The sequence below is a fragment of the Heptranchias perlo genome, chromosome 21 (genome assembly GCF_035084215.1).
Source record: "Heptranchias perlo isolate sHepPer1 chromosome 21, sHepPer1.hap1, whole genome shotgun sequence".
Lineage (NCBI taxonomy): Eukaryota > Metazoa > Chordata > Chondrichthyes > Hexanchiformes > Hexanchidae > Heptranchias > Heptranchias perlo.
This window is the reverse complement of record NC_090345.1, coordinates 40,167,061-40,183,426: the sequence shown is the minus strand read 5'-3', so window position 1 is coordinate 40,183,426 and position 16,366 is coordinate 40,167,061. Positions and strand designations below refer to the sequence as shown.

The window sequence follows — 16,366 nt, the reverse complement described above, 5'->3', positions numbered from 1 at the left end:
TCATTAAATTTAAACACACAACCTGATGGAAATTAAATTGCTTTCATCCTGACTAATGTGCCTAATTTAACTTAGGACCTCAGTACAATACAAATTGTCAACCTGCATGCAAAATGTTATCAAAGAGTCCAGTCAAATGTCAATATATTTTACTAGGATAAAAATGACTGTAAACCAGAGTAAAATGTCACCCCATGTTTATATGCAGTGATGCAATGCATCATACAAATGATATCAGTAGTGTGTAGAACAATCAGACAATAACACAGTGCAAGTGTTTGAATTGGGTGCAAACTGATGCTGTGAACCGTCTGGAAAGACTTGAGCGATACAAAAAAATCTCAAACAACATGCTGGTGGACTGTGACCAAACTATATGATTCAAAGAGTAGGCACATATACGCTAAGGCACTGTGTCACATATAAATCCCTCCAAGGCCCAAAGAGAAGACATCGATGAAAGGCAACATGAACTATTTTCCAAGGAAAAATACAGCCTGAGCTGGCCAATTCGAACAAAAATTCCATCACAAAGAGCTAACAGGTTCTCGCAATCCATGGCCATAACTGCTGCTGCAATAATAACATTACAATTCTAATCACATGCATGCATGAACTACTATCACTACATGAAAAATCAACTTCTAGAATTAACTTGTATTTATATAGTGCCTTATCACATTTCTCAGAACTGTCAGAATGATACCTGGGCTTAGAGGGTTAAATTATGAGGACAGGTTGCATAAACTTGGCTTGTATTCCCTTGAGTATAGGAGATTGAGGGGTGATCTGGTCAAGGTGTTTAAAATGTTTAAAGGGTTTAATAGGGTAGATACTGAGAAACTATTTCCTCTGGTGGGAGAATCAAGAACAAGGGGACATAATCTTAAAATTAGAGCTAGGCCATTCAGGAGCGAAATCAGGAAGCAATTTTTCACACAAAGTGTAGTAGAAATCTGAAAAAATTCTCCAAAAAAAGCTGTGGATGCTGGGACAATTGGAGCTTTCAAGACTGAGATAGATAGATTTTTGTTGGGTAAGAGTATCAAGGGATATGGAGCAAAGGCAGGTAAATGGAGTTGAGGTGCAGCAGCCATGATCTAATTGAATGGTGGAGCAGGCTCGAGGGGCTGAATGGCCTACTCCTGTTCTTAATGTTCCTACGTCTCAAAATGCTTCACATATAACACATTACTTTGAAGTGCAGTTGTTCTTATGTAGACGAATGTGTGGTCTCATTTTTCAAGGATTTACCCTTGTTCACTAAATATTTGCTTAGCCCACATTAAAATGAAAAATATTAAATGCCGAATCGTTTATCTTGGATTTTATGAAACAGTTTTATTGGAAAAATTATACTATGGAGAATTTGCATTTCATGCTTTGCACAAACAGCTTCATTTGAATTATCAATAATTTCCAAAGAATAGGACATACTGCTACTGATGAAAAGTCACACAGTAAGTAATGCTGGTCCCAAAGGAAACTATATGCATCCGCAGTATTGAGGGAACATAACGATGACAACTTCAATTTCTTTGAAACTTTAAAATGAGAAAACTGCTGTAACAATAATGTGAGAAAGAGCTCAACAACTTTACACAGTAAATTCACATTTACCAGATACAAAGCGATTCAGTGAGTGCTGCAAAGGAAACACTCTTCACAGAACAATGGAAGGGGTACGAAATTAGTGTTCGCTTTACAGTGCACCACAGCACTGGGATATGGGGGAGGGGAGTGTCTCCTTGATCTCACACAAATGGAGTTTCTGATTTAGACTGTGTTGTGACAGAATCGTGGGGAGTAGAGGCAAGGTATTTCCCCACAGAGAGACAGCACACAAAAATGATGGGCAAACCAACCCAGTCATTCCCATCTCTCAATAGGCTCTTACATAGCATTGAGGTAAAGACCTGAGAGCCGGTTGAATGTCTGCTCTGAAGACCAGGGGATTATATATGATGTAGAGGCTAAAGGTGGAGGTTAAAATTCCTTAAAAGGGTCGAAGAAAAAAGAAGCAATACCAGTTTAACAATGCACATGGTATTGGAACAAGGTTAAACGTTTCTTCTATGTTAAATTTTAAGAGCAAACAACTAATTATTGACAAGGTTATTAGATCATAATACACCTCTACAAAATATTGTTCATAGGTACCATATGTTTGCCGTCTAAAATGCAAATGAAAACCCTATTCTCAATGGGTTACTGTACATCAATATCATATTTGTACAAATTGTATCCTATTGAATAGCAAGATATTGAATATAAATATTGAAATATTTTTGAATGACTCATTGTACTGATTTGATGACCCACGTAAACATTTAAACAGATTTTGACCATCAGGTTCCTTTTTATAGCTCTATAGAAACTAGTTACTGTATTGTATCATTCCTTCTCAAACCTCTGTAATGCAGCAAAGCACTGGTTTGCACTGACTGCTGCAGTATATTATGTAAGCCCCACAATATTCAAGTATAATATTGATACTGGTCAATAATTACCGTGACTCTTAAATAATATGCTACTTTTTTTTAATTCGTTAATGGGATGTGGACGTTGCTGGCGAGGCCAGCATTTATTGCCCATCCCTAATTGCCCTTGACAAGGTGGTGGTGAGCCGCCTTCTTGAACCGCTGCAGTCCGTGTGGTGAAGGTTCTCCCACGATGCTGTTAGGAAGGGAGTTCCAGGATTTTGACCCAGCGACGATGAAGGAACGGCGATATATTTCCACGTCAGGATGATGCGTGACTTGGAGGGGAACGTGCAGGTCGTGTTGTTCCCATGTGCCTGCTGCTCTTGTCCTTCTAGGTGGTAGAGGTCGCGGGTTTGGGAGATGCTGTCGAAGAAGCCTTGGCGAGTTGCTGCAGTACATCCTGTAGATGGTACACACTGCAGCCACAGTGCACCGGTGGTGAAGGGAGTGAATGTTTAGGGTGATGGATGGGGTGCCAATCAAGCGGGCTGCTTTGTCCTGGATGGTGTCGAGCTTCTTGAGTGTTGTTGGAGCTGCACTCATCCAGGCAAGTGGCGAGTATTCCATCACACTCCTGACTTGTGCCTTGTAGATGATGGAAAGGCTTTGGGGAGTCAGGAGGTGAGTCTCTCGCTGCAGAATACCCAGCCTCTGACCTGCTCTTGTAGCCACAGTATTTATATGGCTGGTCCAGTTAAGTTTCTGGTCAATGGTGACCCCCAGGATGTTGATGGTGGGGGATTCGGCGATGGTAATGCCATTGAATGTCAGGGGGAAGTGGTTAGACTCTCTCTTGTTGGAGATGGTCATTGCCTGGCATTTGTCTGGCGCGAATGTTACTTGCAGTAATTTACTGAAGAAAATATGAATACATTTAAATCAGCTAAAGCATAAAAGTGAATAACGAACATACAATTGTAATTGGAAATCCTGCTCTCAAGGGAATACACTGATTGCACTCCAAAGGTAAGAAAATACACTGGGACCAGCTGGCAGCAAACTTTGCTACAAGTCCATTTTTACTACATAGCAACTAGTGTTAGATAAATAACACACTTCCTGTGATGATTCTTTCAACATGATAATAATTGCTCGTATAATATCTCCAGAAAACGAATAAACTGTTTCGCAGCCTACTCCATCAGAATGACAGAAACTGGCAGTGGTGCCAATGAAGCTAATTACCGTTACTGAAAGAATAAATGTAGCATTAGTCACAAGAACCGTCTAGTTGCAAAAACATAAAAGGCAATTAGAGGTAAAACACATTTTAATTATAATGCCATAGTTGTCACAAATGTTATCAAAATCTGCAAATTTAATCAAACCAACTTATTCATTAAACATCAGTAGTATAACTATGGAGAAACCCAAGGAGGTGGCTTCTCCTCTGCAACCATATGATAACCTCTGGCATGACCCATGGTTCCGCCCCCAGTCCCTCCTATTGATCATATACGTGTTGCACGTCAGCACGATTATCTGTAGACAGAGGTCTAGTTTCTGTATCTCTACACATGATGCCCAGCTTTATCCTCTGGCCTCTAGGAAATAGCAGAGGCTCTGATCATCATTTTCCAATCCTCCCTGGCTACAGGTGCGGTGCCGAAGGATTGGAGGACTGCTAACATTGTACCATTGTTTAAAAAGGGAGAAAGAGATAGACCGAGTAATTATAGGTCAGTCAGTCTAACCTTGGTAGTGGGCAAATTATTGGAATCCATTCTGAGGGACAGCAGAAATCATCATTTAGAAAGGCATGGGTTAATCAAGGACAGTCAGCATGGATTTGTTAAGGGAAGGTCGTGTCTGATAATTTGATTGAATTTTTTGAGCAGATAAGAAGGAGAGTCCATGAAGGTAAAGCATATGATATAGTGTACATGGATTTTAGCAAGGCTTTTGACAAGGTCCCACATGGCAGACCGGTCAAAAAAGTAAAAGCCCATGGGATCCAAGGGGAAGTGGCTAGTTGGATCCAAAATTGGCTCAGTGGCAGAAAGTAAAGTGTAATGGTTGACGGTGTTTTTGCGACTGGAAGGCTGTTTCCAGTGGGGTCCTGCAAGGCTCAGCATTAGGTCCCTTGCTTTTTGTGGTATATATCAATGATTTGGACTTGAATGTGGGGGGGCTTGATCAAGAAATTTGCAGATGGTACAAAAATTGGCCATGTGGTTGATAGTGAGGAGGAAAGCTGTGGACTGCAGGAAGATATCAATGTACTGGTCAGGTGAGCAGAAAAGTGGCAAATGGAATTCAATCCAGAGAAGTGTGAGGTAATGCATTTGGGGAGGGCAAACAAGGCAAGGGAATACACCATAAATGGGAGGATACTGAGAGGTGTAGAGGAACAGAGGGACCTTGGAATGCATGTCCACATATTCCTGAAGGTAGCAGGACAGGTAGATAAGGTGTTTAAAAAGGCATTCGGGATATTTTCCTTTATTAGCCAAGGCGTGGAATATAAGAGCAGGGTGGTTATGCTAGAACTGTATAAAACATTGGATAGGCCACAGCTTGATTACTGCGTACAGTTCTGGTTACCACATTACAGGAAAGATGTGATTGCACTGGAGAGGATACAAAGGAGATTTACGAGGATGTTGCCAGGGCTGGAGAATTTTAGCTATGAGAAAAGATTGGATAGGCTGGAGTTGTTTTCTTTGGAACAAAGGAGGCTGAGGGGAGATTTAATTGAGGTATATAAAATCATGACAGGACCAGATAGAGTGGATAGGAATGACCTATTTCCCTTAGTAGAGGGGCAATGACCAGGGACCATAGATTTAAAGTAATTGGTAGGAGGACTAGAGGGGAGCTGAGAAGAAATCTTTTCACCCAGAGGGTGGTGGGGGTCTGGAACTCACTGCCTGAAAGGGTGGTAGAGGCAGAAACCCTCAACTCATTTAAAAAGTACTTGGATGTGCACTTGAAGTGCCGTAACCTACAGGTCTACGGACTTTGGCCGGCACAGACACGATGGGCCGAATGGCCCCCTTCTGTGCCGTAACTTTCCATGATTCTACCCTCGTCTCTACAACTGTTGCTCTACTATTGGACTGCCAACATCAAGTCGTACATGGGCCAGAACTTCCTCCAACTAAACAATTGCAGGAGTGAAGCCAACCTCTTAGGCTCTTGATAGGAACTCCACACCCTGCCCCTCAATTCCATTCCTGTGGTTCACTCTGGCACAATCCAACAGGGCACAGCCTCAGTGTCCTTCCCAACCCTGAGCTGAGTTTCAAACTTCACGTCCAGACCTATACCACGATCACATATTTTCACTTGCAGAATATTGCCCACCTCCAACATAATCTCACCCCTCCTCTCGCTGAAATCCTCATTCATCGTTATCTTTAGACTTGATTTTCCCGATACCCTCTTAGCCAACTTACACAAACTCCAATTCATCCAGAACTTCATTTGCCACATCTTATCCCACACCAAAACTTGCTCACCCATCACTGCTCTCCAATGGCTCCCCAACCCCCAGTGCATTAATTTCCTTTCTCTCATTTACAAATCCCTCCATAGCCTTGCTACTCCCTACCTCTGCAATTCCCTACAGCGCTATATCCCAACTTGTAGCTTCTGCTCTTCTGAGCCTGGACTACGGTGCAATCATTGGCTCTACACTCTTGCATTGTCTACCTAAACCTGTCTGTCTCATCACATCTCTCACGGTCTTCAAAACCTATCTGTTCAACCATGCCTTTGGCCATCTCCCCTAAGTACTAGCCCAATTCCGACTCAATGCCCAGTCAGCTCCTCAGTGCCTTGAATATTTCACTGCATTAATGGTGCTTTATCGTGTTACTGTTGCTCTACTATTGGACTGCCTACATCAACTTCCCCCTTCAATTTTTTTAATGATAATCCTGAGTCTAATCTCCCTGATCTCTGATTTGCCAACCAGCAGAAACAATCTTTCAATATTCACCTTCTCAAAGCTTTTCATAATTTGGACAACCTCTATTAGATCACCATTTAATCTTCTTTGTTCCAGTGTAAAAAGAGCCTGTCTTCCAAACTATAACCTTTAATTCCTGGTATCATTCCACTGAATCTTTGCTGTACCTTTTCCATGGCTCTAATATCCTTTTATTGGAGTGCCAAGAACTACATGCAATATTCCATCTGCCCTAACCAATGCTTTGCATAAATTTAGCATCACTTCCTTACTTGTAAATTCAATGCTCCGATTTATAAAACCCGCAATTCCATTCTCCTTTTTCTACCTGTGCTCCTACCTTAAAGATATCTGCACTCCTAAATCTCTGTTTCTCCACACTGTTAAAAGCATTTTGTTGCATCTTTGTTGCAAGTTAAAACGCCAATATTCGGCTAAGTTTCAATTTACAGCTGTAGGCTTTAATGTCCCATCTGCCACAATAAAACTGATGGGACTAAAAACATAAAGGAACTTCTATAATAAACCTGACAAGGCAAGTTAAGACCTCAAAACAATAGCAGCGATCTTTTTTATCGTTCCATCTTGATTTTAGTAATCATAATTTCGCAATTACTACTGTTCCAAATAGATTTGTATCAAGCTTTAAACTGTACAGCAGTTCTTGCTCCACTAAACAATAAAATGCCTCGACAGTCTTTGGCAATACATATGGGAGTGTACATTGGTTGGAGTATGTGACCAGGCAATAACACATCGAACAGTTACAATGGTGCAAACTGTGAGAGCTAAAATTAATCTAGTTTATCAAATCATCTCAACCTTTGGATATATTGAATCCTTGAAACACAATCCAAATTATGTTGCTGTACATAATTCTTGCAAGTGAAGATCATGGGTCCAACCCTGGGTACTATTTTAAGAAGTACCCTTCATAGCACAAGAGAGTTTTGCAGTGAGGTAAAAATTTGCAACTCGTATTGCACTAGTTAACTTCATCATATGTCAAGTTTTAATCCCTAGCAATCAATGGAAAATCATTCTGGAAACTCTTTCCCATGGAAACATGAATATATTGGTGTGCAATCTGCATTTTTCTCTGGTTACTTCTCTTTATCGTAAAGATTCACACCACCATCTTTGGCTTTGAGACTGATGTTGGAAATCATTTAGAGCCAAATTCAGCATTTTGTCGGATAAAGAGGAACGCAAGGCAACTACTGACGATGAAAACCTGGGAATTTCTTAGATACATCTCAGTGCAGTGGAAGTGTTTCCAGTGAAGCACCAAGTTCATCCAGGATGAAGCACACAGTACAATAGCCAGACCCCGAGTCATTGAGCAAAAATAATGCAGCAAAACTAAGGCACAAAACAGACAAGTATGAAGAAATACTGGAAAAAAGAGTAAATTATTAAGATCATGTCTATAGGTAAGGGTCATTGACAACACTGGCATCTACCCGACAATGTGGAAAATTGCCCAGCTACGTCCTGTCCACAAAAAGCAGGACAAATCCAATCCAGCCAATTACTGCCCCATCAGTCTACTCTCAATCATCAACAAAATGATGGAAGGTGTCATCAAAAGTGCTATCAAGTGGCACTTACTCACCAATTACCTGCTCACCGATGCTCAGTTTGGGTTCTGCCAGGACCACTCGGCTCCAGACTTCATTACAGCCTTGGTCCAAACATGGACAAAAGAGCTGAATTCCAGAGGTGAGGTGAGAGTGACTGCCCTTGACATCAAGGCAGCATTTGACTGAGTGTGGCATCAAGGAGCCCCAGTAAAATTGAAGTCAATGGGAATCAGGAGGAAAACTCTCCAGTGGCTTAGCACAAAGGAAGATGGTAGTGGTTGTTGGAGGCCAATGATCTCAGCCCCAGGACATTGCTGCAGGAGTTCCTCAGGGCAGTGTCCTTGGCCCAACCATCTTCAGCTGCTTCATCAATGACCTTCCCTCCATCATAAGGTCAGAAATGGGGATGTTCGCTGATGATTGCACAGTGTTCAGTTCCATTCACAACCCCTCAGATAATGAAGCAGTCCATGCCTGCATGCAGCAAGACCTGGACAACATCCAGGCTTGGGCTGATAAGTGGCAAGTAACATTCGCGCCAGACAAGTGCCAGGCAATGACCATCTCCAACAAGAGAGAGTCTAACCACCTCCCCTTGACATTCAACGGCATTACCATCGCCGAATCCCCCACCATCAACATCCTGGGGGTCACCATTGACCAGAAATGTAACTGGACCAGCCATATAAATACTGTGGCTACAAGAGCAGGTCAGAGGCTGGGTATTCTGCGGCGAGTGACTCACCTTCTGACTCCCCAAAGCCTTTCCACCATCTACGAGGCACAAGTCAGGAGTGTGATGGAATACTCGCCACTTGCCTGGATGAGTGCAGCTCCAACAACATTCAAGAAGCTCGACACCATCCAGGACAAAGCAGCCCGCTTGATTGGTACCCCATACACACCCTAAAGGCTTCACTCCCTTCACCACCGGCGCACTGTGGCTGCAGTGTGTAACATCTACAGGATGCACTGCAGCAACTCGCCAAGGCTTCTTCGACAGCATCTCCCAAACCCACGACCCTCTACCACCTAGAAGGACAAGGGCAGCAGGCACATGGGAACAACACTACCTGCACATTCCCGTCCAAGTCACACACCATCCTGACTTGGAAATATATCGCCGTTCCTTCATCGTCGCTGGTTCAAAATCCTGGAACTCCCTAACTAACAGCACTGTGGGAGAACCTTCAACACACGGACTGCAGCAGTTCAAGAAGGCGGCTCACCACCACCTTCTCAAGGGCAATTAGGGATGGACAACAAATGCTGGCCTTGCCAGCAATGTCCACATCCCATAAAAAAAATATGGGTTTCTCACTTGGCACCTTGTATTATTCCAGGAAATTCTCAGTAACCCATCTTCCATTTGCTTGGTCCCAGTGGAAACAGGTCTGCCAACTGGTATCCTTCTTTGGTAAAAAAAAACAATTACAGAAGAGGGCAATATATGAGAAAATGCAAGTCCTGCTAATTAATACTTTGCAACATTGGCAATAACCATGAGGAGCGCTATAAACCAAACCATCTTCCATTCACAGCTGAAGGAAGCGAGGAAGGAATGGAAATAAAAGGTCATAATTCACTGGCAATATAGATTAGTTTGTATTTGTTCATATTAATAACCTATGACAAAAGCCAATAGGGCAAGGCAGCACGAAGGTTGAAAGCAGCAAAAGAGAAGATGTGATACATCAGGCAGTAGTGATAAGCTCAGCCTGGGCTTCAAAAGCCTGAAGATTGCAAGAGGAAGGAAAGAAGAAGCAAACTGAGTAGAAGACTTCACAATGAGTCTTGATTTCAACATAGTAGGACAGTAGAGAAGAGAAATATCATGTGGGCCAGTGTATACTGGGCTCCGAAAGAACTGAAGAGCAAAGTATGGAGGAGCACTGACCATAGTCGTATCAATAATACCAAGAAAAACTAGGTCACGGTGGAGAGAAAGGTTAAAGGTGAGAGGGGATTGCCTATTAGGTAATAAACTTTTTCTTGTATCCTGTAAGGAGTGTGAGAGAGGTCTAGAAGAGAGCAACAGACTTGAGTCTTATCGAGAGTTAAAAACTGTTGATGGCAAAATAAGAAAAAGTGTTTTCCATGTATAACAAAACCTAAGGGTCGATTCACCAACCTGGCACTCCCAGGGAGGGAGGCCAGTCACAGGAACCGCTGGTCAGGAAATACCAGGCCTGCAGCCGCTGATTTTCCATCGATTTTAAATTAACAAGCATGCGAGAGGTATAAATAAACAGTAGCGTAAATTTACCAATCTGCTTCAGCACCAATTTAAGAGCATAGGAATAGGAGTAGGATTTCAGCTCCTCAAGCCTGTTCCGTCATTCAATTAGATCATGGCTGATCTAGATCCCTACCATTTCCCTACCTTGGTTCCGTAATCCTTAATACCCTTGCCTAATAAAAATCTATCAATCTCAGTTTTGAAATTTTCAATTGACCCAGCCTCAACAACTTTTTGGGGGAGAGAGTTCCAGATTTCCACTACCCTTTGTGTAAAATAATCATTTTTGACATCAACCCTGAACGACCTAGCTCTAATTTTAAGGCTATGCTCCCTTGTTCTGGACTCTCCCACCAGAGGAAAGAGTTTCTCTCTATCTACCCTATCGACTCCTTTAATCATCTCAATTAGATCACCCCTTAATCTTCTATGCTCAAGGGAATATAAGACTAGTCTATGCAATCTGTCCTCATAATTTAACCCTTTGGGGTTTATGGCTGTCAATCAGCAGGACCTCAATCAGAAAAGTGGGTGCAAATTTGCTATGCCAGAACTCCACCAACATTGTGCATTCAGGGGCAGGAAGTGCTGACATCGAATGCACCTGACAACATAGGCTGGGAGCTCCATTTAAATATTTATTTAGGCACAGGGACCTTCTTGCAGCCATTTCCTAGTGTTCTGCTGTGCAGAATGTTCATTCTTAATTATGCTCATGGGATCTGGGCTACCAGGGTTGCTAGGCAATGCTAAGTACACACAGTTCCTTTAAAGGACTCAATAACATAAAGGTAAGCGTATTTTAGCTATTTCTTGACTTTTCCACGCTCGCCACTTGTATGCTCCCTGCAGTTGTTAAATTCTGCACTCGTGCCTATGCTAAGCAGTTGACCTTAGGCGCGAACAGCACATTCAAATACAAAACCTAATTATTTGACTATAAACTGCACCCATGCCAGAAAATGTGAAGAATTGAATGAAATGAGATTTCTTTGCCCCATTCAAAGGCATGGAGGAGATCGAGCTTAGTAATTCAGAACACTGCACTGACAGACAAGTGGAGTCTGTGAGCACGGAAGAAATGACAACAAATTATATATGCAGTGCTTGCATTTCCATTTATTTGAAATAAAAATAAGTCCAAACATTCTGACTGCAATTACGCTCGTCCCTTCAGTACCACTAATATTTCAAACAATAGAATATCACAGACTCTTACAGCACAGATTCGGCCCATCATGCCCATGTCGACTCTTTGAAAGAATTATCCAATTAGTCCCAATCTCTTGCTCTTTCCCCATAGCCCAGTTAATTTTTCCTTTTCAAGTATGTATCCAATTCCAATATAACTGTGGAAAGTATATTAGATTTTAAGTACCGTGCTTCAACATTGCATTGGTTTCTTAACTGATGTTCCACAGTAACTCGTCTATAATGACCTTTACGTGCTAACTCCTATACCAAATTATTTGCCCCTTAAGTAATAGGAAAGTATAATCTCGAAGTGCTGTGTTCTGTATTAATTCCCTACATAAGGTATGTTAAAACCATGATAAAAATCTGAAAGCTACTCTTTCTTTTCTAGGGCTTTCGCCTCTTGAGTCTGAAGGTCATGGGCTCAAGCCCGACTGAAGACAGAAGCACATAATTTAGGCTAACACTTCAGTGCAGCACTGAGGAACGGCCGCATTGTTAGAACTGCCGAATTTCAAGTGAGATGATGAATCGAGACCTGTCTGCCTGTTCAGGTGGGTATGAAAGATCCATGGCACTATTTGAAGAGCAGGGAGTTGTCCTGGCCAACATTCCAAAATTCATCCTTCAATTAGCACCACCAAAATTAGATTATCTGGATATTTATTCCCTTGCTGCCTGTGGGATTTTGCTGCTGCATAATTTTGGATAACAACAGCGACTGCATTTCAAAAATAATTTATTGGTTGTAAACTGCTTTAGGACATCTTAGGACATGAAAATTGCTCTATAAATGAAAGTTCTCTTTTTATATGCCAAGAGGAGCAATGGAATTTAATTAGTAGATTAATGGGAATTGTGCTTCTGCTGTTATAAGGCCAGAAACTATGAGTGACAATGTTAGTGTACTAAAGAAAAGAAAGAAAGATTTGCACTTATATAGTGCCTTTTAGGACCTCAGGATGTCCTAAAGCGCTTTACAGCCAATGATGTACTTTTGAAGCGTAGTCACTGTTGTAATGTAGGAAACATGGCAGCCAATTTGCTCACAGCAAGGTCCCACAAACAGCAATGTGACAATGACTGTATAATCTGTTTTAGTGGTGTTTGAGGGATAAATATTGGCCAAGACACTGGGGAGAACTCCTCTGCTCTTCTTCAAAATAGTGCCATGGAACCTTTTACATCCACCTGAGAGGGCAGATGGGGCCTTGGTTTTAACGTCTCATCTAAAAGACAGCACCTCCAACAGGGCACCACTCTGTCAGTACTGCATTGGAGTGTCAGCCTAGATTATATACTTCTGTCTGCAGTGGGGCTTGAAACCCATAACCTCTGACTCAGAGGCAAGAGTCCTACGACTGAACCATGGCTGACATTCAACTAACGATTAACACTGAATATGTTCACAGGATATTTGTCTAACAGTTAGATATTTAAAGGGACCTGGGTGTCCTTGTACATGAGTCACTGAAAGCTAACATGCAGGTGCAGCAAGCAATTAGGAAGGCAAATGGTATGTTGGTCTTGATGACAAGAGGATTTGAGTACAGGAGTAAAAATGTCTTACTGCAATTATATAGGGCATTGGTGAGACCGCACTTGGTGTATTATGTACAATTTTGCTCTCCTTACCTAAGAAAGGATATGCTTGCCATAGAGGGAATGCAACGAAGATTCACCAGACTGATTCCTGGGATGGCAGGATTGTTGTATGAGGAGAGATTGAGTAGACTAGGCCTGTATTCTCCAGAATTTAGAAGAATGAGAGGTGATCTCATTGAAACATACAAAATTCTTACAGAGCTCGACAGGGTAAATGCAAGAAGGAAGTTTCCCCTGGCTGGGGAATGTAGAACCAGAGGTCACAGTCTCCAGAATAAAGGGTAGGCCATTTAGGACTGAGATGAGGAGAAATGTTTTCATTCAGAGGGCTGTGGAGGCTCAGTCATTGAGTACATTCAAAACAGAGATCGATAGATTTCTAGATATTAAAGGCATCAAGGGATATGGGGATAGTGCAGGAAAATGACGTTGAGGTAGAAGATCAGCCATGATCTTATTGAATGGTGGAGCAGGCTCGAGGGGCCGGATGGCCTAATCCTGCTCCTATTTCTTATGTTCTTATGTTAATATTAAAAGGAAATTGACCTACTCAAAATAAATATAGTGAACTGTCATTTCTAGACTATTATGTTCAATCTCTTTACACATACTGACTGAATGTCTTAGGCTGTAGTTACAGTGAAAACTACTAGTCTCAGATTGATATCTGTGGAGGGTAATATGCAACAGCAGACCCAAGCTATACTTCCCATTGTGGTGCGTATGGAGGTCAGTGACACAAGAGCTCTGTCCATGCGCACTTGGATGTACTTGCTGAGCTCTGCTCTCCGAGTAGCTCATTTTTAATGCCAGGGAAGCCACTTAGGACCTTCTGTGTTCTCCTCGTATTAAAAACATTGCAAAGAAATGGAGAGGGTCTCACACTGTGGTCAGACCGGCACCTCACTCCTGAGTTATACTGTCACGTCCACATCAAAGTACAAGAGTGACAGAATAACTGCAATCTTAATTTTCTAAATTACTGTCAACTGCTGCTGTTTTATCTAAGCCTGGATTTGCTGTTCTCATCGAACGGTTATTATATCTTCTACTTTCAGGCTCCCATTATAAGCAATAGTAACCACTAAAACAGTGCCGAGCTCCTCTTCAAATTATTGATTTTTTTTTGTAATTAAAATGGAAAAAATGATATCCCGTGCTAGAGACCTTTCAGTGTGTAGAGACTGTTCTAATCTATTTAACCACCATGGGACTGAGAATAAAATTGGTGGGTAATAATGTGAAAGAAAACAGATGCCTCAATGGAAGAGAACATCAATGAAAAGGCAGCTTAGTTCACATTTATTATGAAACTTTGATCCTCGTAATTATTGAAAAAGCCACACGATAAATTACAGAATATCGAAGTAGGGCATCTCACCTCAAACTGAACAGAGCTGTGCCTAGTTCAGCATATTACACATCATTTGTAGAAGTTGTAAAGCGAGTGTGAAAAATGAAAAGAGGAGAAAGATATTTCTCAAAGATCCATACAGGCCTTGGTGCAAATACTGGTCAGCTTTTCCACAAATGTGTTCCCACTGTGAAAACTAAACCACATTCACGTCCAGTTTTACCAAACGCATTTCAATGAACCACTCAACAAGGATCTAAATGAAATTGCAAAATGGTGGAAGGTTAGTTATAATCCTTAAGATTCATGCCGATCCAGCTACAAGTGTTGAAAGTCCTGTTGATTTTGTGGTTCACACTGGCACCTTGTTCAAATATGAAAGGGATCAAGGAAGTATACTTTTCAACCTGTCAGGACATCACGCTGAAAGTGATTCCCATTATCACAACATCCTGTCTGTTTTTTTTAACTCCTCCAGCCCTGCAACCCTCCACTCTGCGTTCCTCCAATTCTGGCCTCTTGTGCATCAGCGACTTCCTTCGCCCCACCATTGGCGGCCGTGCCTTTAGATGTCTAGGTCCTAAGCTTTGGAATTCCCTCCCTAAACTTCTCCACCTCTCTCTCCTTTTTTAAGACCCTCCTTAAAACCTACCTCTTTGACGAAGCTGTTGGCCACCTGTCCTAATGTCTCCTTCTTTGGCTCGGTGCAATTTTCTTTGTCTGAGTATGTTCCTGTGAAGCGCCTTAGGATGTTTTAAAGAAAGAAAGACCTTGCATTTATATAGCATCTTTCACAACCTCAAGCATTAAAGGCACTATATAAATGCAAATTGTTGTTGTTGGGGCTACTGACAGTGCACTATATATTACTGGAAACCATTGCCCACAAATAGATTCAGTGACAAAGCTTCTGGAGCCAAAAGTAAGAGTTAATCAAGTTGGAATAACTATGGGCATGATTTCAGCCCCAAGTTCAGGAGGGTTGGGGCATGGGGGGGGGGCAATGAAAATCGCGGAATTTAGGAGCGGGAACGAATCCCGGCTCCAAGCCGTCAACTTCCGCGTTAGACCCAGAAGCATCTGTGGAAGTCCCAACGTCTTTATTTAACCCATCAATTAGGATAATTGAACTAGTTAAAGTGTTTAATTTTTTGTGTATTGAGGCAGGGAAAGGATTTTAACTCTGCCTCATAGAGTTTCCCATGGTCTCTGAAACGGATGCGAGTTGCAGCCGGCGGCCATTTGGAACTTTAGACCAGTGATTGACACATGGGGATAAAAGGTGAGTTTTTGCAGCAGAGCAATTAGTTCTCTCAGACAAACCTTTGTGTTTAGACTGAGATTTCTTTGTTCACACTCAGAATTCTTGTGTTCACACATATTTACCTACATTTTGGACCCCCTCAAACTGACAACATCAGGTTGGGTGACCCAATGGATGTATTCAGCAGTACATCTGAGGAGGAGGCACATCACCATCTGCAGCAGGTGTGGTGTGCAGTTCTGGGACTTGCAACTTCACAAGACATAGGTATGCCACAAGGAGTTACAGAAGATCAGAGGGGGGGGAACAACAGAGGGGCCAAAATCGCAAGAGGCACTACAGGCAGAGACTGAGCTTCCTAGACCTCTCTGAGGAGCAGTGCCTACGCAGGCTCAGATTGAGTCACCAAGTGGTCGCAGACGTCTGCAGGCTCCTTCATGCAGAGCTGCTCTAGGCTGGGCCTGATGGCAACGCATTGGCAGTGGCAGTTAAAAGTCACCACTGCCCTCAATTTCTTCACCTCCAGGTCTTCCAGGGCACCACCGGTGACATCGCCGGGGTCTCTCAGTCGTCTGCACGTAAGAGTATATGACAGGTCACGGATGGCTTGTTTGCCAGGGCATCCGACTATGTCAACTTCCCCATTGGCGACATCAGCCAGACTGAGAGGGCAGTAGGTTTCCACTCTCTGGCTGGCTTCCCACGGGTACAGGGCGCAATTGATTACACAC

At 42.4% G+C, this 16,366-nt stretch overlaps 1 protein-coding gene across 4 annotated transcripts in view; it reads right to left on the bottom strand.

Annotated features, from left to right (window-relative positions):
* Window positions 1–16,366, bottom strand: part of prkg1b (protein kinase cGMP-dependent 1b) — a 609,599-nt gene that overhangs the window by 501,104 nt on the left and 92,129 nt on the right. The gene's annotated exons all lie outside the window — the stretch shown is intronic.